Raw genomic sequence first — 27,561 nt, 5'->3', positions numbered from 1 at the left:
TTTGTCTTTTAGATCCTGTAGGAAGTAAAAAGTAGTGTTACAAACCAAAAATACAATGGTACTGTCATCTATATTTACTGATGCCATTACCCTTACCAGAGATCCTTTTTTCTTCATGTGGCTTCAGTCTATGGCCTAGTGTCCTTTCAACCTGCAGAACTCCCTGTAGCATTTCTTGCAAGGCCAGTCTAGTGTGACAACTCCCTCAGCTTTTCTTTATCTGGGAATGTCTTAATCTCACTCTCATTTTTGAGAGACAGTTTTGCCAGATATGGAATTCTTGGTTGGCAATTTTTTGCTTTTAGTACTTTTAATATGTCCTCCCACTGCCTTCTTGCCTCCATGGTTTCTAATGAGAAATCAACATTTAGTCTTATTGTGGATCCCTTGTACAAGACACATTGCTTCTCTCTAGTGGCTTTCAAAATTTTCTCTTTATCTTTGGCATTTGACAGTTTGATTATAATGTTGTGGCATTTGTCTATTTGGGTTTATCTGTTTGGAGTTTGTTGAGCTTCTTAGATGTGTATGTTTGTGTCAGATTAAATTTTGAAAGTTTTCAGGCGTTATTTCTTCAAATATTCTCTCTGCCCTTTCTCTCTCTCTTTTCCTTCTGGGACTCCCACAATGCATAAATTGGTGCACTTGAAGGTGTCTCACGGGTTCTTCATGCTCTATGCACTTTTGTTCATTCTTTTTGTTTTGTGCTTCTCAGATTTCAATTGTCTTCAACCACTGATTCTTCTGCCAGTACCAGTCTGCTCTTGAACTCCTCTAGGGAATTTTTAATTACTGTTACTGTGGTCTTCAGCTCTGTTTATTTCCTTTTCATAATTTCAATCTCTGTTGATATTCTCTTTGTGTTCATCTGTCATTTTTCTAATATTCTTTACTTCTTTGTCCATGTTTTCCTTTAGCTCTTTGAGCATATTTAGGGCCATTTTTTAAAGTCTTTGTCTGGTATGTCTCAGGTCCAGCTCGTTCTCCTTGTTAACGATTTCTAATGCTTTAATCTTCTCCTTTGTATGGGCAACTGCTTCCTATTTCTTTGTGTTTTATAAACTTGCTTTGCAGCCTGGACATTTTGGTATTTCAATATGTTTTTTTCTGGAATTTAGACTCTGAGTCATCTGTTTCTTAAGCTTGTATCCAGCTAGTGTTATGACTTACATTTCCTTTAATGCCCAAAGCTAAAAAATAAAAGGAAAAGAGAAGAAAGAAAACCCTTTTCTCTGTCTTTGTAGTTTGGCCTGTGTCTGTGCTCTCCTTCAGAGTTTAACCATACAATGACTTTAGAGAACAGCCTGAGATGAAAGCATAGGGACTGCCTGGTTTTTTCTGCAGTTGTGCCTTGCCCTGGACATGTGGCCCTAGGAATTCCCCTATTTACATTTATTCAAATATCTTTATTCTCCTAGGAAGCAGTGTTTCCTCATGGTCTCTGGCACTGTACTGTATGTTGTACAGCTGGCACTCCTTTGCCTAGGGAGCTGTGATTTGACTGGTCTCCTCCTTCGTTCTGTAGGAGAGCTCATGAGCTCCCTCTACATGCAGGGCAAGTTCTGGGATGGTGAGCCTGCAACAGGTTTTCAGATTCAGTCCCTCAGGCTGTCATCATACTGACTGGCATAGACATACATGCTCCCAGTATGTGCACAGGGGTTACATGGCTCCCTCGAGAACCAGGACCAGAGACCTGCACTGGTTGTGCAGGCCAGCTCTGCACTGAGCCATTGATGGAATGGAAGAAGGAACAGCAAGGGAACCACAAAATCCTGCCATTTTAAAGTTGCCTTTTTCTTGATTTGATACTCCGTCTGTTATTGTAATCCTTTGTTTTCTGGAGCTTTGAGAAAGATGTTTCTGTTAGTTGTGTGTGCTGTTCAAACCTTCTGTCCCATACAGAGCCCTGAAGCATCTCACTACCATCTTGATTGTGGTGGGGCCGGTGTCATTGTATTCTTCACTGCTGTGCCCAGCTGCTCCTCCCTGGGGCTGCCTAGCAAAATTGGCCTCTTTTTTGATGTACAACTCTATGAATTTTGATACTTACACAGATTAGTTTGTTGTGGGTCCCATTGCAAGAAAAGCAGGGATTTGGGGTTTAGAGGGAGGCAAAGCATCTTGGGTAATTCTAGTAGTTAATGAAACTGGATAGGGAGAATAAAGCAAAGGAGACATCTGTTTCTGTTTATGATTAAAGACTAGTTTTTCTTCTCTGAAAAACAAAACCAAACCAGTGAAGCCTCAGGCCCATGCCAACTTCAGGTGAGTGGGCAGAAACTTTTATACTAAAAGTAGTTCCACTTGTCTTGATGTGATGGTTGAAAGGTTGTGATTGTGAGTAGGACATGCCACAGTTGATGCTATATGCTCTTTTAAACAGGTAACTATTTTGGAAATAAGCTCTTTCTGATCTTCTGGGGGCTTAGACATTGGCAAGTGAATTATAGATGGTTATCTTTGAGAGTTACATAAAAGTCATCTTCCTAGCACATATGTATACCTGCAAAGTTACCATACAGTACAGGAGTTTATTTACCTCTAAGCTGGCATTACCCAACCTGATTTTCTGTGATGATAGAAATGCTTTCTATTAGTGTGTCCAATATAGTTGTCACTAGCTACACATGGCTGTTGAGCACTTGAAATGTGACAAATGTGATTGAGGAACTGGATTTTTAAAACGTAATTTAAATTAATTTGAATTTAAGTTTAAATAGCCACATCTGACTGTTGGCTATCGTTTTGGATAACACAGAGTTAAGCTCTTCCATGCACCCTAGGTTAAAATCCTTATAAAACGAGGTATTATGTCACTTGCTGGGTGTTGAATTTGTTCACATCACTTCTGATTTTTTGCAACCAAGCAGTAGTTGTTGTATCTGTATGTTGATTATTAGAACTTAAATACAGTTTTGGGTGCCATTAAATATGTAACTCCCTTGTCACTGGGGACGATTCAAAGGAGTTTCCAGCATTTGATCTTTTCCTTCCATAGTGCACTTATCTAGAGCAGGTTTGTCCAGAGAATGTTAGGTGAGTACCTCTTGAGTGCAGCACTGTGGGCTCTCCATTGTCACTTTGTCCTGCATTAAGAATACTTTGGGTTTAGGAGCCTTTAGAATTTTAAAGGTGCATTTCTCATACTTGGCTATGATTTAGTAACAAGATAAAAAGGTTACGAGTGACTTTCTTAAAATATCATATTACATTTCTCTGGCAGTGTACCGAACCCTGTATGCAAGTAGAATCAAATGGGGAACCTTTAAAAACCATGGATGGGCTCTAGCCTCAGATATTCTGATTGGAGTGGGGTGGGTCTTGGGCATCAGCAGTTTTATTTTTAAAGCTTCCCAATTCTTATGTACAACCAGGATTGAAAATCCCTGCTTTGTGGGATAATTAGTGGACCTGGGTTACCTGTATTGAGTAAAATATTCTGAATTGGGGACTAATTCATAATCTTTTTTCCCCTTTCTAGTTGGAGCCCAGATTTCAAGTCTTGAGTAAAATACCATCAAGGGAATGGGCCTTTTTGTGCTCCCACATTCAGAACCTGTTATCCAAGGAATGCCCTAAAGGTTAGTGTATAAGAAAAGATATTAGTGGGGTTTTGTTTTTAATCTTTACTACCATTAAATTTATTGGTTAATGAAGAATGTAAATGACTTGTGAGTAGAAATGGCTTTTTTAATTGGCTTGATTTATAATGCTACCATTATAAGTTTGATTACTATGATTATCATATTTAGGAAATATGGAATGTTTGTATCTTCATAGGTATTATTTATTTTTAAGACTAAAGGCATATGTGTATTATAAATATATACACACACGTATGCTTATACTTGTATGACATATCTTTTCAACAATATTCAAGAAATTAATGGCAATAATTGACTCTGAAGACAGGATCTAGGGCCCAGTGGTAGGATATTTACTTTTACTATATATAGTCTTTTCAGCATTTTTAAACCCCTTGCTTATATTAATTTCAAAAATCTTTTTGAATTGTTAAAAAAACTTTTTTTTGTAAAGTTTTGCAAATATGCTTATAGCTTTTTTTTTTTTTTTCCTATTTGAAAAATCTTTTCAGTCCATTTGGTCACTGAAATTAAGGGTCTCTGCTTATTATTTGGCATATTGCTTCTTGTTTTGGATATGTTATTTAAATGCATGTATCTTCTTTTCCTTCTCCGAGTCCAAATCCTGGAGGCTTATTTTGCTTTGCATTTTTTCATGTCCCTTTTATTTCACCTTGGTCAAATTTGTCTCTTTTAATCTTTCCTATTAATCCTTTTTTTTTTTTTAAATTAAATTCAGTTTTTTGTTTTTGTTTTTTTCACTATGAAAAAGTTTTTTTTTTTTTTTTTTTTGGTGAATAATAAAAAAGATAATAACAAAAAGAGAAATAAAGTGTCATACAATAGAATATATTAGTAAGGACAAACAACAACACCACTACCAAGAATCCCATATCCTTTCCCTATATCTTCCTCTCATACACATCCAACTTTGGTACATTGCCTTTGCCACATTCAACGGAAGAATACTACAATGCCGCTGCTGACCACAGACTTCAGTTTGCTTTGATTATGTTTTTTTCCCAAATACCATCCCCTTTTCAACACTCTGCATGGTTGACATTCATTTGTTCTCCCACATGTGAGAACATTTTTATATTTGTACATTTAGTAACAGTCATTGGCCACTCCAGTTTTTCCCAAGTTATACAGTCCCAGTCTTCATTATCCATCTTTACCTCTGGCATCATACATTCCCCTATCCCACCTCTTTCAGCTTTCTTCTCAGACATCTTTGTTCCATGTACTTATAATGTTGTGCTACCATCACACAGTATTATCGTATCTATTTCTGGATCTATACAGTCTATCCTGCTGAACATTCTGTAGTCCTTCAGCATCAATGCCTGGTCTCTACTTTCTTTCTATCTCCTGGTAGCTTGGGTTATCAGCTTTTAACTCTCAAATTTTGCTCACTAATGTTAGTTCATATTAGACACACCATACAGTATTTGTCCTTTTGTTTCTGGCTAACTTCACTCAACGTAATGTCCTCAAAATTCATCCATGTTATTATATGTTCCATGTCTTTGTTCTGTCTTACAGCTGCATGATACTCCATCATGTGTATATACCACAGTTTGTTTATCTATTTGTCCATTGATGGACATTTGGGCTGCTTCCATCTCTTCGCAGTCGTGAATAATGCCGCAATAAACATCAGTTTACAAATGTCCATTTGTGTCTTAATTTTCAGTTCCTTTGAGTATGTATCTAGCTGGGTCATATGGCAGATCTACACTTAGCTTCCTGAGTAACCTCCACACTGTCTTCGAGAGTGGTTGCACCATTGTGCATTCCCACCAGCAATGAATAAGCGTGCCTCTTTCTCCATATCCTCTCCAGCACTTGTCATTTTCTATTTTTTGGATAATGGCCATTCTGGTAGGTGTGAGATAGTATCTCATTGTGGTTTTGATTTGCATTTCCCTAATAGCCAATGAAGTTGAGCATTTTTTAATACGTTTTTGAGCATTTGTATTTCGTCTTCAGAAAGGGTCTGTCCATGTCTTTTGCCCATTTTGTCATCGGGTCGTTTGTCTTTCTGTTGTTGAGTTGTAGGATTGCTTTATATATTCAGGATATTAAGCCCTTATTCTTATATGTGGTTTCCAAATATTGTCTACCATTGTGTAGGCTGCATTTTTGCTTTTTTAACAAAGTCCTTTGATGTACCAAAGTGTTTGATTTTGAGGGGATCCCATTTGTCTACTTGTTCTTTGGTTGCTCGCGCTTTGGGTGTAAGGTCTAGGAATCTACCTCCTATCACAAGATCTAAGAGTCTTATGGTCTTAGTGCTTATGTTTAGGTCTTTGATCCACTTGGAGTTAATTTTTTATAAGGTGTGAGGTAGGAGTCCTCTTTCATTCTTTTGGAAATGGATATCCAGTTCTCCAAACACCATTTATTGAAGAGGCTGCTCTTTCCCAGTTGCTTTGGCTTAACTGCCTTATCAAAGACCAATTGTCTGTAGATGTGAGAGTCTTTTTCTGAACACTCAATTCTATTCCATTGGTCGGTATCTTTGTCCTTATGCCAGTACCATGCTGTTTTGAGAACTGTAGCTTTGTAATATGCTTCAAAGTCTGGTAGTGTGAGACCTCCCACTTCGTTCTTCTTTCTGAAGATATTTTTGGCTCTTCGGGGCACCTTGCCCTTCCAAATAAATTTGGTTGTTGGTTTTTCTATTTCTGCAAAGTAAGTTGTTGAGATTTTAATTGGTATTGCATTGAATCTATAAATCAGTGTAGGTAAAATTGCCATCTTAACTATATTTAGTCTTCCAATTCATGAACATGGTATCTTTTCCATTTTTTTTGGGGTCCTGTTCAATTTCTTGTAGCAGTTTCTTGTAGATTTCTGTGTAAAGGTCTTTTCTGACCTTGGTTAAGTTTATTCCTAAATACTTGATTCTTTTGATTGCTATTGTAAATGGACTTTTTTTCTTGATTTTCTCCTCTTGCTGCACGTTACTTGTGTATAGGAACACTACAGATTTTTGCTTGTTGATCTTGTAGCCTGCCACTTTTCTGTATTCATTGACTAGTTCTAGTAGCTTTGCTGTGGATTTTTCTGGATTTTCTACATATAGAGTCATGTCATCTACAAACAGTGAAAGTTTTACTTCTTCCTCTCCAATTGGATGCCTTTTATTTCTTTCTCTTGCCTAACTGCTCTAGCTAGAACTTCCAGCACAATGTTGAATAACAGTTGTGACAATGGGCATCCCTGTCTTGTTCCTGATCTTAGAGGGAAAGCTTTCAGTCTCTCCCCATTGAGTACGATGTTAGCTGTGAGTTTTTCATATATTGCCTTTATGATATTGAGAAAGTTCCCTTCTATTCCTATCCTTTTAAGTGTTTTCATCAAGAAAGAATGCTGAATTTTGTCAAATGCCTTTTCTGCATTGATCAAGATGATCATGTGTTTCTTCCGCTTTGATTTATTAATGTGGTGTATTACATTAATTCATTTTCTTGTGTTGAACCAGCCTTGCATACCTTGAATAAACCCCACCTGGTCGTGGTGTATAATTCTTTTAATGTGCTGCTGAATTTGATTTGTGAGTATTTTGCTGAGGATTTTTGCATCTATATTCATTAAAGGGATTGGTCTATAATTTTCTTTTTTTGTAGTATCTTTGTCTGATTTCATATTAGGGTGATGTTGGCTTCATAGAATAAGTTAGTGGCTTTCTCTCCTCTTTAATTTTTTTGAAGAGTTTGAGCAGGATTGGTACTAATTCATTCTCGAATGCTTGGTAGACTTCACATGTGAAGCCATCTGGTCCTGGGCTCTTCTTTTTTCGGAGCTTTTTGATGGTAGGCTCAACCTCTTTACTTGTGATTGGTTTGCTGAGGTCATCTCTTTCTTCTTGAGTCACTGCTGGTCATTTATGGTTTTCTAGAAAGTTGTGCATTTCATGTAAGTTGTCTAGTTCATATTTATTTGCATCCACTCATCGTCTCCCTCTCCCTCTCTCTCTCTCCCTCTTTCTTTTTGTTAGCTTAGCTAGGTCCATCAGTTTTATTGATTTTCTCAGAGAACCAACTTCTGGTTTTGTTGATTCTCTCTGTTGTTTACCTGTTCTCAATTTCATTTATTTCTGCTCTCATCTTTATTTATTTCTTCACTTCTGTTTGCTTTGGGGTTAGTTTGCTGTTCTTTCTCTAGGTCCTCCAGGTGAACAGTTAATTCCCCAATTTTTGCTCTCTCTTCTCTTTTAATATAGGGATTTAGGACAGTAAATTTCCCTCTTAGCACTGCCTTTGCTGCATCCCATTTTTGATATGTTGTGTTTTCATTGTTATTTGCTTTGAGGTATTTACTAATTTCTCCCTTTACCCACTGGTTTTCTAAGAGGGTGTTATTTAGCCTCCATATATTTGTGAATTTTACTACCTTCTGCCTGTTATTTATTTCCAACTTCATTCCATTATAGTCTGAGAAAGTGTTCTGTATAATGTCAATATTTTAAATTTGTTGAGACTTCCTGTGTGACCCAATATGTGGTCTAACCTCGGGAATGTTCCATGAGCACTTGAGAAAAAAGTGTAACCTGCTGCTGTTGATTGTAGTGTTCTCAAGTCTAGTTCATTTATTGTACAATGTACATCTCCGTTTCTTTATTGATCCTCTGTCTAGATGTTCTATCCATTGATGACAGCGGTGTATTGAAGTCTCCAACTATTATTGTAGAGGTATCTACTTCTGTTTTTGGTGTTTTCAATGTTTGCCTCATGAATTTTGGGGCACTGTAGCTTGGTGCATAAATATTTGTGATTGTTATGTTTTCTTGATGAATTGACACTGTTGTTAATACATAATGTCCTTCTTTGTCTCTTTTAATTGTTTTACTTTTGAAGTCTAATTTGATATGAGTATAGCTACTCCCGCTTTTCTCTGGTTGTTTGCATAAAATATCTTTTTTCTAACCTTTCACTTTCAGCTTAGTTTTGTCCTTGTGTCTAAGGTGAGTTTCTTGTAGACAGCATGTAGATGGGTCCTAATTTTTAATCCATTCTGCCAGTCTGTGTCTTTTTATTGGGGAGTTTAATCCATTAACATTTAGTGTTATTAATGTAAGGGTAGTACTTTCTTCTACCATTTTGTCTTTTGGATTTTATATATCATATCTTATTTTTTCCTCTCTCTCCTTTTACCTTTAATCTTCATTTCTGCACTCTTCTCCAACTCTCTCTCTCCTGTTTTTTCCTGTTGGCCTGTGGCACTCCCTTTAGTATTTCTTGCAGTGCTGGTCTCTTATTCACAAACTCTCTCAGTGTCTATTTGTCTGAAAATATTTTAATCTCTCCCTTATTTTTGAAGTACAGTTTTGCCGGATATAGAATTCTTTGTTGGCAGTTTTTTTCTTTCGGTATCTTAAATATATCATGCCTCCATGGTTTCTGCGGAGAAATCTGTACATAGTCTTATTGAGCTTCCCTTGTATGTTATGGATTGCTTTTCTCTTGCTGCTATCAGAATTCTCTATTTGTCTTTGACATTGGATAATCTGATCAGTAAGTGTCTTGGAGTAGGTCTGTTGGGATCTGTTCTGTTTGGGGTACACTGTATTTCTTGAGTCTGTAATTTTCTGTCTTTCATAAGAGTTGGGAAATTTTCAGTGAATATTTCTTCTATTATTTTTTCTGCTCCTTTTTTCCCTCTCTTCTTCTAAGATACCCACAACACGTATATTCATGCACTTCGTGTTGTCATTCATGACAACATGTTTGTATTTTTCCATTTTTTTCACCATCTTGTGTGTATGAATTCTAATATCTTGTCTTCCAGTTCACTGAGCCTTTCTTCTGCCTGTTCAAATCTACTGTTGTGTCCCTTCATTGTTTCTTTCATCTCCTCGATTGTGCCCTTCATTCCCATAAATTCTGACATTTGTTTTTTCAAGTTTAAGAATTCTTCTTAGTGATTATCCAGTGTCGTCTTTATATCCTTCATCTCTTTGCCATATCTTCCCTCAGATCATTGAATTGATTTAGCATTAGTTATCTCAACTCCTGTATCTCAGTTGAACTATTAGTTTGTTCCTTTGATTGATCCATATTTTTGTGTTTCCTAGTATGGCTGTTATCTTAAGTTGTCTAGGCATCTGATTTTCTTGATTAGTTTATTCTGGAGCTCATTTTCACTCTTTTACCTAGGGTTTTCTTGTTGGTTGGCTTTGTTCTCTAACCTTTGTTGTTCCATTCAACTTATTCTAGACCTCTAACTTAGGTTCTGTTTCGTTGATCAGAATTTTTCACCTCTTGTTTTTCTGTTTCTTGCCCTGCCTCTATGTAGCCTTTTCTTGAGAGGCTCTCCTCAGATATGGTCAACCCCAGTCAGGTTTTCCCAGTCCAGAGAGGCCCAGGACTCATGTGGAGAATATGGAGTTTCCCTGAGGAGACCCTCCTGTGAAGCCTCTAGACTTGGTGCTTTTCCTGTGCTGTCCAGCAGGTTGCACTTGCCAGCCCACAGCTCCCCCACCAGTGTAAGGAGGTGCAGTGCCTTTAATGCTCTGCACACTCTGAGCCTGTCGGGGGCATGGCTGACTGAAGCTGGAATCTGAATTCCAGCCCCTGGGATCTGTGTTCACAGAAGGAAGGCTGCCAATTGAGCTGAACCTCCCTTTAATCTCCCAATCCTAAGAACTCCAGCTGTCTTCCAGGGGCACTATTCCCTTCTCCCCTTTCCTCTTTGGGCAATTCCAGCTTAATTCTTTGGTCATCCTGACTTGCCAATTAAGACTGGTGTGGAGACTTTCTTCAGAAGTGAATCTGAAATTCAAAGAAGTTCTGGGTATACTGTCTCCCACCAAGAGCAGCCTAGACCTTCAACTTGGGCTGTCTGGTAGAAAATAACCACATATGTTACTTTTAAATTAAAAAAAAAAGAAAGAAAAAAAAGAAGTCCCTTTTAAAAGCCTTTCCCCGGCCTGGAAGTTTTGTCAATGTCAGAATAGAGTATTTAAAGATGCACTTTGGGCTATTATCTGGATAATTACTCTCCAACAGCTTTAATCCTGCCCTTGCTGGGGACTACTGAAGTGCAAAAAGATAAGAAGTCTGTGAGGAAGGAGAAGGGACAAATGCAGGAGAAAAAAGAAAGCATTTTTGGAGTCAGGGAATGGGTGCCCGCTTTTATGTGCCCCCCATTCCCAGAGCCCAACCCTTCTCTAGCACCCCCAGCTCCAAAAATTAATTAATATGTTAATTAATTCTGCATTTGAGGCTGGATTGAGCCTCCCTTCTTGCCCTCAGCAGATTGTCGTTTTTTTTTTTTCCTTTCAGGGAGCTAGCCACAAGACAGCCTCTGGGGTCTGGCCCAGGATGGGTGTCCGACCAATGGTCAGGGAAACTTACAAAGTTCGCTGTGATCTCAGCTTTTCCACCAGTTCCAAACTTGTGTATGATGTGTGACTGGTCACAGGAGACCCCGAAAATACAGTTTCAAACAGTTTCTGGGTAATTACCAGCTGCCCTAGAGGAGAGACTAAATTTCACACCTCACTACTCTGCCATCTTGCCCCGCCCTCTTTCCCATTAATTCTTACCCCTTTATTTCCTAACTTAATTAATGGCAATGTCATTCTCCAAGTAACCCAAGCTGGAAATCTGTGTCTTCTTTTATTCTTCCCATTCCTTTATTCAAAAACATCTAATTCTCAGGTTGTTAATCCTCTGGGGTGCTATTTCTCATATTCTCCTATACCACTGGTTCCTGACCCTACTCCCATTGACACTGCCTTTATCACTGGAAGATTATTAAAACATCCACACTTTGCACAGTGTTTACAGTAATTTTGTCAGCACATGTTTCACTCCTGTTCAAAAGGAGTTGATTCTTAGGCTAGAATATAAGACCTTTTATGATCTGCCCCTGTCTACCTTTCCTTTCCAAGTCTCATATCCAACTTTTTCTCGTGTGCATCCTGTACTCCAGCCATGCAGAATTTAATGTGCAGGGCCTGGCAGCATGCCTTCTTTTCTATACACAGGATGTAAACTAAGATCTTGCCAAATAACAGCATAATGAACTCTTGTTCGGTTTCCAGGGCTTACTTCAAATGCCACCTTCTCTGTTGAGAGTTCAGTTCTTCTTCCTCTGTGTTCCCATATCATCTTGTTTACTTATTTATCATTTTTATTACGGCACTTGTCACTTTGCTTCCATTATATCTCTTATCTTAACCATGAGCCCCTAGAGGTTTGAGCATATTCTTATCTTTCTATCACTAGCCCCTAATAAAGTAGAATGTGTTACTAAATTAACAAGAAAATAAAAGTTAGCACATCATTTTTTGTACTCTTGCTTTATAAGCTTTTGACCTATTTCAGTGCTTCTGTAATTTAGTTGGGTTCATCTGAATTTTACATTTATGAAGAAAGGCTTTACTAAATTAGTTGTGTAACTGTGATTAAGAAAAATGCTTACCAGTTTAAAAGTGCTGATATTTTTAGTGAACCATCAGATGATTTAGAAAGATACTTATCATGCAAATCATTTATATGGTGGTGTCAAGACAGTTTTGGCTATTATTGAAGGGAGAAACCAAAGTTGTAAGCCGTTGTCAACACAACCAGAGTTTATATCTTTGAAAGTAATAATCCTGTATTTATTTAACATATATTCTGTTGTTTTGATCTTTTACTGATTCTCTCCTTACTGCATATTCGGTTGGGCATTGGCATCAATTTGACTTTTATCATTTCTTAACTTGATGCAAGAATCCTAGTAGATTTTAACTGTAGTTTACAGTTTTATATTCCATATAGACACTTTAATATACATTTAAAGTTGAATTAAAAATACATTTAAAGTTGATTCTGTACTACATTTTAAAAATAATAGTTACTGGTTTATAGATTTGGGTAGTCTGGAATTTCTCAAAGGCTAATGTATAGGAAAGTCTAGTGATTGAAATAGAAAATCTAGAGATTGAGAAATTTAAGTTCTATCCATCTATAGATATGCCTAATCTTAATGGATTTCTAAGGAAACTATGATAGATAAGGAAGATGATTTCCATTTAAAGATTACTGAATAAAAGCATTTATATTCCACTGTCCTTCCTAATCCTAACTGAACACAACTAAAAATTAAGACCAGGGAATAAATCTTTTAACTTCAGTGGATCTAGGGAGAAAACCACAATTCCAAACCTCAGACTCCAAGAAGAGTTGCCAAACACTGAATTTAAGAATAAATAGAGGAAGTATGCAATCATCTGCAGTTCTTAAACATAGCACAGAGCTCTCCCAAATTAGATGGCATGTCTTAAAAAATCCAGCCAATGATAATACCTGGCTGAAATGGTGAGTTCTCTGCCTGATGCGCTCAGAAGACCAATTCCTGAGACACGGGTTTCAAAGAGAGGAAAAGTTTAAGCTAGTTGTGAAGCAGGAGAGCAGATAACCTATTGATGTAAAAATCTGTCTCCCTGAACTGCAGAGATTCTGATAGTTTTATAGTATCAAAAGATGGGCAGGTTTTAGGATAATGAGCACAAGGGCTCCAGATGATGTAATTACATATGATCTAATTATTGGGCATGCGCAGACTGATTACATGCTCAGTCACAGAACATATGAAAGAAAATGGTGGCCTTAATATGATGATGGGCTTGATTTTTAGTTATTATAATGAGGTCTAGGTCACTTATAAGTTAAAGTCTAAGCTATTACGCATGTGAGGCAGGCCCATTTTGGTTAGATCCAGCTTCCGCTATCAAGATAACTTTTGAATTGTACTGGGTTAGTTCTCAGCTGACCCAGGGCTCTTCATTAATAAACCTTAGGGACTGTCTTTAGTGATCACAAGACTTCAAAGTCAAAAAGCTGAATAAAATGGGTACAAGTGAAGGTCATTCACAAGGTTTTTACAGTCACAAGGGCATAAGATAAAGGCTGTACAATCATTATCAGAGATCAAGGCAGCTGAACTACAGTTCAGAGATTTTAGATATTTCCCTCTGTCTACTCTAAAATACCAGAAAGTAAAAAAGGAATATCTGTATAATGATTCAGTAATCATAATCATCACTTAATCCTAATTTCTCAGTTACAATGAGATCTTACTTGAAATGAGTACATAGGCATGCATGGGCACTACAGAGTGGCAGGCAAGGCAAAGCTGAAGGAAACACACAGGTGTACCTTTTTTTTGCAGAAACTAGAGGGAAGAAATGGCAGAGAAGAGGAAGTGGTTTACACAACTATCACCTTGGCATTAGTTGATACATGGAAGCTGAAGTGCAGTAAACACTGAATCACAGCGCAGACAGTCTGCAGCTTAACAGTCTCCCCTCCTCTCCCTCTGCTTCAGCCATTGTAATGTAAGATTTCATTACAGTTCTTCAGCAGTTCCAAGCACATTGTTACCTTGGGGTCTTTGATCTTGCTTGTCCTTCAGCCTGGAATTTTCTCCTCAAAATTCTTTTGGATTGCTCCCTTATTCATTCAGGTTTCTGATCTGGTGTTGATTCCTGAGAAAAGCATTCTTTGACCTTGCAGTCTCAATAGCAACCCTGGTAGTATTCTATTTTCGAAGGTTACTTAATTTGTCTTCATAGCTATCTCACCACCAGATATTATTATCTATTCATTTGTTGTTTTTTTTTTTCTTTCCCTCACTAGAATCTAAACTCCAAAAGGACACATGCCTTATAGGCTTCTGTTCCACAGCTGTATTCCCATTTCCTGGCACATAGTGGCCACTTAATAAATATTTGTTGAATAAATTATTAAACAAACAAATTAACATACAGGTCTCCAAGGTAAACATTATGGAATTTTTGTACACCATGAAAACTGGTAGATCCGTGTTTCCTTAGAAATGTTCCCTAACACCATCCTAACTTAATATGGTTCTTTTTTTTTTTTAATCTTCATTTTATTGAGATACATTCGCATACCACGCAGTCATACAAAACAAATCGTACATTCGATTGTTCACAGTACCATTACATAGTTGTACATTCATCACCTAAATCAATCCCTGACACCTTCATTAGCACACACACAAAAATAATAACAATAATAATTAAAGTGAAAAAGAGCAATTGAAGTAAAGAACACTGGGTACCTTTGTCTGTTTGTTTGTTTGTTTCCTTCCCCTGTTTTTCTACTCATCCATCCATAAACTAGACAAAGTGGAGTGTGGTCCTTATGGTTTTCCCAATCCCATTGTCACCCCTCATAAGCTACATTTTTATACAATTGTCTTGGAGATTCATGGGTTCTGGGTTGTAGTTTGATAGTTTCAGGTATCCACCACCAGCTACCCCAATTCTTTAGAACCTAAAAAGGGTTGTCTAAAGTGTGCGTAAGAGTGCCCACCAGAGTGACCTCTCGGCTCCTTTTGGATTCTCTCTGCCACTGAAGCTTATTTCATTTCCTTTCACATCTCCCTTTTGGTCAAGAAGATGTTCTCCATCCCACAATGCTGGGTCTACATTCCTCCCCGGGAGTCATATTCCACGTTGCCAGGGAGATTCACTCCCCTGGGTGTCTGATCCCACGTAGGGGGGAGGGCAGTGATTTCACCTTTCAAGTTGGCTTAGCCAGAGAGAGAGGGCCACATCTGAGCAACAAAGAGGCACTCGGGAGGAGGCTCTTAGGCACAATTATAGGGAGGCCTAGCCTCTCCTTTGCAGCAACCGTCTTCCCAAGGGTAAAATCTACGGTAGAGGGCTCAACCCATCAAACCACCAGTTCCCTATGTCTGTGGTCATGTTAGCAACCATTGAGGTGGGGTAGGCCAATACCCCTGCATTCTCCACAGGCTCCTCAAGGGGGCACTACATATTTTTTTCCTTGTTTTTTTTTTTTAATTTTTTTTTTCCATACAGTTGATTTAAAAAGGAAAGAAAGGTTAATATGGTTCTAAAGAAGTTTCTCTTTTAGAAAAAAAACCCAGAGATACACATAGTGTAAATTTTGGAAAGGAGTAAGCAAAAGTATTATTTGCCTATGATATAAAATATATGTAGCTTATGAGGGGTGACAGTGTGATTGGGAAAGCCATATGGACTGCACTCCCCTTTGTCCAATGAACGGATGAATGAGTAGACAAATGGGGGCAAAAAAAAATGGCACCCAGTATTCTTTTTTACTTTAGTTGTTGTTTTTCACTTTAATTTTTATTCGTATTATTTTTGTGTGTGTGGTAATGAAAATGTTCAAAAATTAATTTTGGTGATGAATGCACAACTATATAATGGTACTGTGAACAATTGAATGTATGCTTTGTATGACTGCATGGTATGTGAATATATTTCAATAAAAATGAATTAACAAAAAAATAGAATCACAGAAAGTTCCCTTTCATAATTGCAAACCAAAAAATGGTAAAATGTCATGGAATAAACTTTTGAACTATATGAAGAAATCTTTAAAATTCTAGTAAGTTTGATAATAATAGACTTATTAAGATAATTTTGTGAATTAATTTTCCAGTGTTAGTGTGATACAGGACAGCAGTTGGTAACTAGACAAACTGATTCCAAAGTTCATATATAAAACTCAACATTCAATAAAGCCAAGAAAATTCTGGAACAGCAACAAAAAGTAATGGGGTGAGGATATTTCCCTACCAGATATTAGAGCTAAAATATAAAACGATGGTGTTTATAATACTTTGCTCTAGGGTTTCATATCAGTAGAAAAAAATTGAGTCCAAAGATAGACCAGAATATACATGGAACATTTTTATATGTAAAGGCATTTCAGTTTCATGTTCTAAAGATGGTTTAGTCAGTTAATAGTGTTGGAACAGCTGAGTAGTCATTAAGAGCTGTGGCACAAATCTTGTTTCATACCACAGTCCTGCCCAAAGATTTAAACATAAAAAGAAGACTGAATAAAGTACTACAATAAGAGAAGGAGAGGGTCTTCTAAACAATGTACAGAGAGGCCACAAAAGAATAAATGGATATAATTGACTACACGTTAAAGGCTTCTATGTGGTTGGGGTAGGGGATGGGAATGAGGGATGAGGGATTTAAAAATCCAGAAACAAAGGAGAAATTGGGAAAAAGTATTTGTCACACTTGTAACAATGAGCTGAATTCTTTGTAAATATTATAAGCACCTGTAAATTAGTTCTTAAAAACTCATTAGAGAAATTGTTACTTCAGAAAAAAATAAAGTGTAAAGATGGCCACCTTTTCTTCTATTTAAAATAAGGTATTAATAAAAACACAACAATATGTATTTTTCTTTTAGACTGAGAATGATGAAAAATGTCTAGTACCTTGTGATTTTGTCAGTGTGAAGAAACAGATTCACACTGATAGGAGTGAGAAGGGGTGCAGTTTATAATTTTATAATTTGGCAATTATAATTATAATTATACAATTATAATTTTATAATTTGGCAATTATAAAAATGTAAAAATGCCCATACTCCTTGATTTAACAATATAATGGTAACCTATACCCCTGCTTTACTCAGACATGCAAATGATGTTTGTGCAAAAGTGTTCTTTGCAGCGCTCTTTATAGGAGCAAGTGATTGGGAATACTTAAATGTTCATGATTTAGGCACTAGTTAAATGAAGTATGGAACACATATAAAAGGGTGTATTCTACAGCATAGCATAGGAGATAAGAGCATGGGTTCTGGATTCCGCCACCTAGATTCAAATCCCAGCTCCACTGCTTGTTACTGTGTGACGAAAGCCAAGTTATTCAACCTCTCTGTGCTTCATTTTCCTCATCTGTAGAAACGGTACTATTAACTACACCTTCCTCATTAGGTTGTTATGAGGATTAAATGAATTGATATTTTATAAGTCCCTTGAACTGTTTGGGCACTGCTCTTAGTAGTGGTAGAGGTGATAGGATAGATAGAAGTGGTGGTAGATGGAAAAAATGTCATAGTCCTTAATTTTTTTCTTTTTTTAATTGGTAAGGAATAAAATTGGAAAGAAAAACAGACTGCCTGTATGATGGAGGGGTTGACATTGTTTTGACTTTTGTAGGGGGCTCATATTCTCAGTACCTTTATTAAGCAATTTGTAAAGCTATGGAGCCCTCTCTGTTTACAGAATGTTTTTCATAGATCTGTTACCCATTGCCATGCTCTGAATATTTTAAAAATATAAACCATACTTATTTTTATAAATCTAAGTGTAATTTCAATACATTTGTACTTGGAAGTTTTGATTTAAAGTGCAAAGACTATTATAAGTTCTGGAGTCACCCGTCAAAGGTCATCTATGTTTGGTCATTACTGACTTTTTAAAGTTGTAAACCACAATATAAATTGACAACAAAAATGCCATGAAAGAAAATTTTCTTTTATATGTTTTGTGACTGAATAATCTATAACTCTTGTATGCTTATAGCTTGTTTCCAATGAATGTGTTTTTCTTTGCTTTTTGTTTAAATGCAAGTTAAGTTGCCAGCTTTTTTCCCTCTTTCCAGGGTTACAAGAAATTCTGTAAAGTTAATGGACACTGTAATTTCTTATCTGTGGCCTGAAGACTGGAAAAATTTTAATATTGGAGTGAATGTTTTTATGCTAGTATACACTATTTGACCTACTGAAATGTACGTTAAGATTTCAAACTACGAATCCTTCAGTAATAGATCTTTAACTAGGGAATTCATACCTCTTGAAGTACAACAAGGCTTGTACATGGGTTGTTTCTATGCATTATAACAATTATTAGTACACCTTTTGTAAATCCTATAATACACAGTGTATCAGTCATTTCCCTTCTTTTTGCTGTTGATTTCCACAAAGCAGATTTAACAGCATCTTAGAAACAGAACATGTGTGGATGAAAGGTAAAATGATATCAAAATACAATCCGGGATATAGAAAATCTGAACTTTTGGTTACTGGTCTTAGTATGAAAATGATATTGTGTATTTTTAAGAGTGCTTTACCTCTCTAAATAAATGAGATTATATGATGCCTAAAATTTAATTCAAAATTATACCATATATTACATACCAAATAATAATTAATAGCAAATAACAGATGAAATAATGAAATAAGAGTTGATAATTATTGAAGCTTGAAGATGGATACAAGGGGTTTAAATAGACTATTCTACTTTTTAAATTATATATAAAAAATGTTTCACAATTTTCATAATAAAAAGTTAGTTTTCTTAAAAGAAGGAAACCTAGCTTCTTTTAATTAGGATTAATTATTTCCTATTAGATTTTGATATGCTATTTAATTTCTGTTGAATATATATATGTATAAGCAATTATTTTCAGCTAGGAAATGAAATTAGTTACTGTAGTTATCTCACTTTACAGTTAAGGGAAACGTGGCTTGGAGTAGTTTGATTGACTTCCTAAGGTCATATATATAGTGAGTGTAGCAACAAAAGTTTAAACCCATGTCTTCAGACTGGGAACCTAGCCCTTTAACTGTCATCCTCTACTCTTAATCTAATGCTTGTATCTGTAATTCAGCATTTTAATGCACCCAATCAGAAATTTTTATGTCACACATTTAGAACATTTAAATATTCTGGCCAATTTAGTTCTGAATTACTTTTACAAAAGTTACAACCTCTTGGCTTCATTTCTTCTGCAGTAAAATTGGGCTAATCGATTTTGTCCTCTATTTTTTGCATAATGTTTATTTACAGTTAAATGCAAAACATCTCTGTGAGTATGCAATATTATGTACAATTTATTACTTTATTGGACAGTAGACTGTACAAATTTTAGTACTGATACACTTGTATTTTATATTCAGACCAGGGAATAAAAAGTTGCATGGAGAAACCTGACAAGAAATACAGAGACCTGGCCTTTACAGTAGCAGAGTATGTTAAATCAGACCAATCAGATAAGGATTCAGGGAAATATTTCCCTGCAAATTTTGGGGAAAGAAAGAAAATTCTCAAAGGGAAAGAAAATGAAGTTAGATGTACATAACATTTCCCTTATGTGTCAGATGTATCTAGAGATACAAATTCTCTGCCAAGATATTAGTCATGAACCATATTTTTTGTTGCCAGTCTGTTTACACCCTTGGTGATAGATACACAAAGTAAACATGGCTTTTTCATTTGTTTGTTAACTTCTTAGGGACAAAAATACTTGGGATAATTTTGTCCAGATATTTTCAAAAGGAACAAATAGTACTCTCTTTGCTGGAAATAGCTAGAAAATAAAAATGTCATTGCTTTCATGAAGAAACTTATTTCATAAAGACAAATAGGCAGCTTTTGTTTAATAGTAGGAACATGGCCTTGGATTTATATGTTTTGGATTCCAATTTCAGCTATTGCTTGTTATTGCATCTTTATGGCAAGCCACTTTAACCTCTCTGATCTTTAGTTTCCTCATCTGTAAAGTGGGATTATACCATTTTGTGGGAGTAAATAAACAAACTTCTGTGAAAATACCTAGCATTATACTATGGACATTAAGTCTCTATTTCCCAGACAAAAACTGACACAGAGGCAGGAAACAAGATTTCCTTAGGGATTAACTCCAGCCCTGGCTACTAATTGCTGATGCTGTCCCTTTAGACTCTTAAAATGATTCAAGAGATGGCTGGCTGGTGTTTTCCACTTGGAAAAATCTGATTACAAACCAATGGGTAGGAAAGTTTGCGTGTGAAGAATTGACATGTGCAAGGAACAAAGCTGCAAAAACCTAATTGACTAGAAGTGTCTGAGTGAAGTCCATTTGTTTTTGTCTATGTTGAAAATCTTTAAAAAATGTACTTACCTTCCCTAACACACTCCTTCTCACAGGTTTGCCACCCAGCGGCTAAAATAGGTTCCCCTGCTGTACTTCTGAACCCTAGTTCGTGTCTTTCCCTGGTAATGCATGCATTGCATGTATCATCATTCATTATCTTTGCTCCCATCTGGATTCTGAACTCCACAAGAACAGATACCATGTCTGTCTTAAAAGAGTTGTATATATAAAGTGCTCAGAACACATCGTGGCAAGTGTTAAATGCCATGTGTGCCAATTTCTGTTGATATTCAGCACTATATCCAAAGGGCCTCGCTAGCATGATGGCTGACATTTTATAGATTGCTCTTCATTCGGAATGGTATAGTGCATAAGTCATCCTTCTGAACCGTAATTCTTACTAAACAACCATCAAAAGAATGGGAGATTTGCCAAGTATGTAAAGACTCCAAAATACTAATAGGAAGTTGTTCTCATTTATTAAAGCCAAATGTAGGATACTGAACACTATAGATCCATCTCAGTATTCCCAATGTGATTTTTTTAGTTGGAGATCCTGGGTGGGCTCGTCTGTGGATTGGAAGAGGCTCAAGTTAATTTTGTCATTAAAAGCTGCACAATTTCTTTTGATGTTATATTAAAAAAAATTATTTTCCCCTTTTCCAGAAGTCCTTCTGGATCTGAGGGAAGTTGATTAGTCTGGTTCTTCTCTCTCTGAGTCAGGTCCTGTCTCCCTCAAGGTTTATTATACATGCATGCGAGTTACCATCACTGGCTAAGAGAGTCATTCCCTTCTCCCCAAGAGAATGGAGAAGTCTATCCGGACTTTATTTTGTTTGTGCCATTCAGTCACAAACATTTTGTTTTTTAACTTTCAGCTAAATATTCCTACAGTATAATGTTTTTCTTGTTACTTGCTGAGTAAATACATAAGTTTCTCTTAAAGAGCATTTATAATATTGGATAGAGGATTAAAAGGAATAAAAAAGTAAGCTATGGAATAACTAAAAACCACTTGAGGTGGAAAAATTACCTACAGGTATCTGGTTCAGTTGAGAGCATTTTAAGAAAGGAAAAGGTTGTTATTTAAGTATTTAATTTAAATTTTTAAATTTAAATATATAGTTTTTATTCACATGAAGCATTGATTTGTTTAGGTTAGTTCAACTGAATTTAGAAGAGGTATAAATTAAGTATTTTCTTAAATAGTTATTAATTTAATAGACAGACACAATCATTCCAAGGCATTTAGTGTTTATCTTCAGTGAGTATGTATTCTTGCTAAATGTTTATTGTTTTCTGTGCATGAATTTTCAATTGCCCAAAATGGTATTGTAATATATATTTCATTCTGCTTCTTAGTTTTCACCCATCACTCTGTTTTTAAGATACATTTATATGAAATATATGTTTTAAAAAGACGAGATAAGATTGTGCTTTGACCCTATTTTTACCTTCATTTTCCCATTGGAAGACCTCTAAACAGCCTCCAAGTCGCCATCATCACAAATAACAGTATATAGTAAACATCAGTGTACAAGTCCCCTTCAGAACTCTTGGAGGAATTTCTTTGGTATTTATACTGAGGCACAGAATGCAATATTTGGAGTACTGTGAGATTGCTCTTGAAATCTTCTACCAGTCTCTCCTCACACTAGTTATGTATCAGGTTCCTGTCCACATGCCCAAAACCAAGGGCATTTTCCAGCTTTCTGACTGTTGGGACTCTAATAGAAAAATATCTGTAAAGTGTTTTCAGTTTCTGTCTTCATTCAGAATGGTATAGTGCATAAGTGATTCTTCTGCACCATAATTCGTTTTTCCTTGTTTTAATTTGCATGTGTTTGTTTACAAATTAAACCATATTTACAATATATACAATCTAACAGTTCCCTATTTAATCACGTGCAGATATATATTTCAGCACTGTTTGTTATGTCGACAATGTTGTTCTACCATCACCACCATCCATTACCAAGACATTTCCATCATTCCAAATAGGAACCCTGTACTTTTTCTTTTCTCTTGTCTTGTCTTGTCTTGTCTTGTTTTGTCTTAGAAATAATATTTATTATACCCTTCCCTCATGTACAGATTACTTTTCAGAAGCATGGGGATATTATCCATGTCCTCATCAATTACAGTTTGTAGAAAATAAATTTAACTCCTGTCAATGATAAGTATTTAAAACTTTATTTTTCCACTTTAGTTCAAGAATAGCTTCAAGTTTTATGTTTTGGAGCAATTCAAGATAGTCTTTCTTTATACAATTTCCTGACAGAATCCCCTCCTCCAACCCCTAAAAAATTCTATATCCTAAGTAATAAACTCTTCTTGTACATTTAGCAAACTTTACATTGGAAAACAAGAAGAATTAAGATAGGCGTTTACTTTCATGCACAGTAACAAATCTAGCTGAGCTTCTATGCCTTGCTTTGCAATGATGTTTATATAAAATAAATATCAAGTTTCAATGGTAATTTCTTGAAATATAGATATGAAAGCCATACCTTAATCCACTAAAATTTCCATCAACTTTTTATATCTGTAATTAAACCATTGCCAAAAGGGAAAGCTTCATCTCAAGATGTTTCCCCTTTTGTATTCATTTCGTGTGCTCTATAGTATCCACAATGCATATATATTATGGTATGGGATTTTTTTTTCTTTATTAGAGAAGTTGTGGATTTACAGAACAATCATGCATAAAATACAGGATTCCAATATACCACCCCACCACCAACACCTTGTATTGGTATGGAACACTTGTTACAACTGATGATACCACATTTTAAAAATTGTACCATTAATTAAAGCCCATGGTTTAACTTAGGGTTCATTCTTTGTGTAGTGTACTTCCAAGGATTTAAAAAAAAATTATTCTGTTACCATGTATAAGATCTAATATGTACCCTTTAATCATTTTCAGAGATATATTTCAATGCTGTTAATTGCATTCACAATGTTACACACCAAAACATTTCCATCATTCCAAATAGGAACCCTGTACATTTTAAGCCTTAACTTCCCATTCTCTAACCCTCTATACCCATGTCACCTGGTAACCTATATTCTAGATTCTAGTTTGCTTCTTCGCATTATTTCAAATCAGTGAAATCATACAATATTTATCCTTTTGTGTCTTGCTTATTTCACTCAATAGGATTCTTCCAGGTTGTTCTGGTTTGCTAATGCTGCTAGAATGCAAAACACCAGAAATAGATTGGCTTTTATAAAAGGGGGTTTATTTGTTTACACAGTTACAGTTTTAAGGCCATGAAGTGTCTACAGTAGTGCATCAACAATCAGGTACCTTCACTGGAAGATGGCCAATGCTGTCCGGAAAACCTTTGTTAGCTGGGAAGGCATGTGGCTGGCATCTGCTCCGGAGTTCTGGTTTCAAAATGGCTCTCTCCCAGGACATTCCTCTCTAGGCTTCAGCTTCTCTCCAAAATAATACTCTCAGTTGCTCTTGGGGCGTTTGTCCTCTCTTAGCTTCTCTGGAATGAAAGTCTGCTTTCAAAGGCCATCTCCAAAATGTCTCTGTAAACTGCAGTTCCTGTCTCAGCTCCTGTGCATTCTTCAGAGTGTCCCTCGTGGCTGTAGCAAGCCAGCTCCTTCTGTCTGAGCTTGTATAGTGCTCTAGTAAACTAATCACGGCCCACACTGAATGAGCAGGGCCACACCTCCATGGAAACTATCCAATTAGAGTTATCACCCACAGTTGGGTGGGTCGCATCTCCATGGAAACACTCAAAGAATTAAAATCTAATCAACACGGATACATCTGCCCACACAAGATTGCATCAAAGATAATGGCGTTTTGGGGGAACATAATACATTCAAATCAGCACACAGGTTCATCCATGTTGTCACAAGTCTCAAGACTTTATTCCTTTTTATGGCTGAGTAATATTCCTTTGTATGTATATAACACAATTTATTTATCCATTCCTCAGTTGATAGACATTTTGGATTGCTTCCATCTTTTGGCAATTGTTGAGTAATGCCACCATGAAAATCCTTATGCAAATATGTTTGAGTCCCTGCTCTCAATTCAGTGGGGTATATACCTGGAGGTGGGGTTGCTGGATCATGTGATAGTTCTGTTAGCTTTCTGAGGAACCTCCAAACTGTTTTCCATAGCAGCTGCACTATTTTACACTGCCGTCAACAATGAATGAGGGTTCCTGTTTCTCTGCATCCTTTCCAACACTTGTTATTTTCCATTTTTTTAAAGCAGCTTATTCTAGTAGGTGTGAAATGGAACCTCATTGTGGTTTTGCTTTGCATTTCCCTGATGGCTAATGATATTGAGCATCTTCTCATGTGCTTCCTGGCCATCTATATATCTTCTGTGGAAAGATGTATGTTTAAGAATTTTGCCATTTTTAAATTGGGTTGTTTTTGTTTTTGTTGATAAGGTGAATGATTTGTTTATATATTCTGGGTATTAACCCTGTATTGGATATGTGATTTCCAAATATTTTCTTCCATTGTGCAGGCTGTTCCTTTGCTTTCATGATAATGTTCTTTGAGGTATAAAAGTTTTTAGTTATGTGGAAATCCCATTTATTTTTTATTTTCTTCCTTGTGCTTTGGGTGTAAAGTCTTAAGAAACCATTGCCTAATGCAAGGTCCTGAAGATGTTTCCCTATAATTTCTTCTAGATGTTTGATGGTTCTAGTTCTTATATTAAGGTCTGTGACCCTGTGATGGTTGGGTTCATGTGTCAACTGGCTAGGTGGCACTGGCCTGATGATTGCTGTGAGGATATTTGAGGCTGGTTAATAAACCAACGGGCTGGTTTGTCGGATCATCAGTCAATTGACTGCGGCTGACTGATTACTCATCAAGAGGCGTGCTTCCACAGTGAGAGAATGCAATTGGCTGGATTTGGTCCAGGTGATCAGTTGGAGGCTTATAAGCCCGACGGTTAGAGAACCTTCACTTCTTTCTTCAGCTGCTCAGTGAAGCATTTCCTGGGGAGCTTGTCGAAGTTGCCAGTTCATTTCCTGAGGAGTTCGTCAAAGTTGTCGGTTCGTTTCCTGAGGAGCTCGTCAAAGTTGCCGGTTCGTTTCCTGAGGAGTTCGTCGGACGTCTTCCTTGGAGTTGACAGCTTGTTGACGGCTCTGCAGAATTTGGACTCGTGCGCTCCCGCAGTTGCATGAGTCACTTTTGCAATTTGATAATCAGAGACATCTCTCATTGATTCTGTTTCCAAGGAGAATCCTAACTAATACAGACCCATTTTGAGTTGATTTTTGTATATGGTGTGAGATAGGTGTCTTCCTCCTTTTTGCAGATGGAGGCCGTTTTCCTAGCACCATTTGTTGAAGAGACTATCTTTTGCCAATTCAGCGGTCTTTCCCGCTTTGTCAAAAATCAGTTGCCCATAAATGTAAGGGTTGATTTCTGAGTTCTTACTTCTAATCCATTGGTTTATATGTCTGTCCTGTGCCAATACCATGCTGTTTTGATTAATATGGCTTTGTAATAAGTTTTAAGACTGGGAAGTGTGAGTCCTCCAACTTGATTCTTCTTTTTCAGGATGGCTTTGGCTATTCAGGGCCCCTTACCCTACCATATAAATTAGATGATTGGCTTCTCCATTTTGACTAAGAAAGTTGTTGCAATTTTTATTGTGATTGCATTGAATCTGTAAATTGCTTTAGGTATTATTGACATCTTAACTATATTTTTTCTTCCATTCCATGAACACAGAATAACCTTCCATTTATTTAGGTCTTCTTTAATTTCTTTTAGCAATGTTTTGTAGTTTTCTGTTTACAAGTCCTTTGCATCTTTAGTTAGATTTATTTCTAGATACTTGATTCTTTTAGTTGCTATTGTGAATGGAATGTTTTTCTTGGTTTCTTTTTCCAGTTGTTCATTGTTTGTATATAGAAACACTATGGATTTTTGATTGTTGATCTTATATCTTGCCACTTTGCCGAATTCATTTTTTACCTCTAGAATTTTATTGTGGTTTTTCAGAATTTTCTGTATATAGGATCATACCATCTGTAAATAGGGAACATTTTACTTCTTCATTTCCAATATGGATGCCTTTTGTTTCTTTTTCTTGCCTAATTGCTCTGGCAAGAACTTCCAGTAAAGTGTTGAATAACAGTGGTGGCAGTGGGCATTCTTGTCTTGTTCCTGATCTTAGAGGGAAAGCTTTCAGTCTTTCTCCATGTTCTAGTTTGCTAATGCTGCGGAATGCAAAACACCAGAGATGGATGGCTTTTATAAAAAGGGGGTTTATTTGGCTATACAGTTACAGTCTTAAGGCCATAAGGTGTCCAAGGTAACACATCAGTAATCAGGTACCTTCACTGGAGGATGGCCAATGACATCCAGAAAACCTCTGTTAGCTGGGAAGGCATGTGGCTGGCATCTGCTCCAAAGTTCTGGTTTCAAAATGGCTTTCTCCCAGGACGTTCCTCTCTAGCAAGCTTGCTCCTCTTCAAAATGTCACTCACAGCTGCACTGAGTTCCTTCTCTTTGAGTCAGCTCATCTATATGGCTCCACGGATCAAGACCCACCCTGAATGGGTGGGGCCATGCCTCCATGGGAGTATCCCACCAGAGTCACCACCCACAGCTGGGTGGGGCACATTCCAAGCAAATCTAATCAGCACCAAAACGTCTGCCCCACAAGACTACATCAAAGATAATGGCATTTGGGGGACACAATACATTCAAACTGTCACATTCCACCCCCTGGACCCCAAAATGACATTATCTTTCCAAATACAAAATACATTCATTCCATCACAATATCACAAAAACTTAAATCATTTCAGTAACAAAAGTTAAGTACAAGATCCCATCAAAATCAATTACAGGTGTGGTGGGTCCTAAGGCATAATTCTCCTTTATGGATCTGTGGACTTAGAACAAGTTATATGCTTCCAATATACAAAGGAGGGACATTCATAGGATAAACATTCCCATTGCCATGAGGAGAAAGAGTAAGGAAAACAAGGTTAACAGGACCAAAACAGTTTATAAAACCCGCAGGACAAACTCCATTAGATTTCAAAGTCTGAGAGTCATTAACAAAGTGAGGTTGCATCCTTGGGGCTTGAGAGAACGGGAGTCTAACCCTTCCTAAGGGCCTTTGTGGCAGCCCTTTCCTCTCCAAATGCTTAGGTGAGTGCTCCAACATATCCACACACTGGGGAGACCACCTTCTCGGCCCCACCCTCCTCAAACATCGGGGCAGCTTCCGGATTCCCTTCCATCTCCGGGGCACACGCTCAACCCCTTCAGAACAGTGAGGTGGCA

General features: G+C 36.8%; 1 protein-coding gene across 10 annotated transcripts in view; it reads left to right on the top strand.

Annotated features, from left to right (window-relative positions):
- The window catches only part of WDFY3 (WD repeat and FYVE domain containing 3), a 364,802-nt gene that overhangs the window by 87,688 nt on the left and 249,553 nt on the right, over window positions 1-27,561 (top strand). For 9 of the 10 annotated variants that reach the window (XR_005215912.1, XR_005215911.1, XM_037830163.1 and 6 more), the window contains exon 3: window positions 3,485-3,584. The gene's annotated coding sequence lies outside the window, so the exon portion shown is untranslated. Of the gene's footprint in view, window positions 1-3,484; window positions 3,585-13,566; window positions 13,924-27,561 lie in introns of those variants that run through there. The other variant, XM_037830158.1, reaches the window with a different exon arrangement.

This window comes from Choloepus didactylus, chromosome 3 (genome assembly GCF_015220235.1).
Source record: "Choloepus didactylus isolate mChoDid1 chromosome 3, mChoDid1.pri, whole genome shotgun sequence".
Lineage (NCBI taxonomy): Eukaryota > Metazoa > Chordata > Mammalia > Pilosa > Megalonychidae > Choloepus > Choloepus didactylus.
This window is presented reverse-complemented; position numbering and strand designations above follow the sequence as displayed.